The 1,632-nt window shown below is 41.1% G+C and overlaps 1 pseudogene; it reads right to left on the bottom strand.

Annotated features, from left to right (window-relative positions):
- Nucleotides 1–238: 238 nt before the first annotated feature.
- Nucleotides 239–1,033, bottom strand: LOC141492014 (ARL14 effector protein pseudogene; annotated as a pseudogene).
- Nucleotides 1,034–1,632: the final 599 nt, after the last annotated feature.

The raw sequence follows: 1,632 nt of genomic DNA, 5'->3' as shown, positions 1-1,632 counted from the left end.
CCTTGTACAGTGTCAAGCACTGTTCTCAAGTACTGTACTTGCTTATTTATCCACAATAAACTAAAGCTTCTTTTTAAAGTCCATCTAAAATGTACACAAAACAATGAATTCTGAAACATATAGCACAAAACACGTAATAACATTTTTTCAATTTTTTATCATGCGTGAATTCTGACTATATCTACAGTAGAATTTTAGAACTATAAGGAAATAAGAGTAGCTCATTCACCCTTTCAAATTACCCAGCATGCTTATGATGAATAATCTCCCCTCCTTCGATTTCAATCTGCTTATAAAGCCATTTTCTCTCACAGCACTTGGCTCCACACTTGTTAGAGCCACAATTGTGACATGCGTAGAAACAGCCCAGGCAATCTTCATCAAGGTAGTCGCAGAGATCCATTCCACTCAGTATCAGGAGGCCCTGACTGTCATAGACTTTGCTCTTTGATGGAATCACTTGCCTGTCTGAATTGCTTGCCTTGGTTTGCCGCCTTTTTTCTCTCTTACCAGTTTCTGGAGTAAATTCAGTTTACTTTCTTGTATTTGCAAACTGCAAGGACCGCAGGACTTTGCTGTCCTTCTGTCTGAATCAGCTTTCCTTTTTTGGCGATCTTCGGATTCAACATACACACTTCCATTGATTATCTGTGTGCATTTTGGACAAAGCTTCCAACCAGGTACAAGCTGTCTTCCAAACTTGACACTTGGGAAAGTGGCATCATCTAAGTCAATCGCATGCAAATTTTTCTTTGCAAGCTTTTTGTGTATGTTAAATGGATCACAACAAAACTTTTGCAAGTCTTCAAATCGATCAATGTAAATTTTTGCATGATGGAAGCAAATTGTATTGTTTCCAGAGAGGGTCATTCCAGTTCTAAGCTGAAGTAAAAGCGCATCATTTGATGACAATTCTTGCAAAGTCTTGAAGCCAGTATGTCCAGTATAGTATGTCTTATGACCTTTATTGGTAGCACGAAGCTGAATTCCATCTGAACAGGGTTCCATCATATTTACTTAGAACAACCTATTTCACCGTTTTGTTTTTTTTTATCATGCCTAGGTTTTTTTTTCCTGTAGACTCTAGTAGGTTCTATTGAGGATCACCCTTGCCCGGGGCGTGTCCCGGCTCCTGCCTGGCCGCCCCCCACCACCAGGCCTCCGCCCCAGGGCCCGATGAAGCCATGAACAAGCACTGTGCCCGCGGCCTCCAGCAGCTCAGCCACTAGCAGCTGCCCGCACCGCCCGCCGCCAAGTCTCCATGTTTCTCTTGACTTCAGCCATTCATGGTTTCTAATAAAGCTATCTCACTACCAACATTCATATACCATAACTTGTACAGTCATTCCCCAATTGGAGCATCTATCCAATTTCCTATTCTTTTCTGCCACAAAAAGAGCTGCTACAAATATTTTGGAACCTGTGGAATTTTCCCCATTTTTATGATTTCTTCTGAATGTAGACCTTTTGGCATACTTTTATATTGCACTCCAGAATGGTTGGATTAATTAGTTCACAACAGTACATTAATGTCCCAATATTCCCACAGCCTCTGCACAGATTAATGTTGCTTCTGAGGGAAACCTAGGAAGCTTAAGAAAGTTCTTGACTTCTCACTATCTCATCACTGGT

This window comes from Macrotis lagotis, chromosome 6 (genome assembly GCF_037893015.1).
Source record: "Macrotis lagotis isolate mMagLag1 chromosome 6, bilby.v1.9.chrom.fasta, whole genome shotgun sequence".
In the NCBI taxonomy this organism is placed as follows: Eukaryota; Metazoa; Chordata; class Mammalia; order Peramelemorphia; family Peramelidae; genus Macrotis; species Macrotis lagotis.
This window is presented reverse-complemented; position numbering and strand designations above follow the sequence as displayed.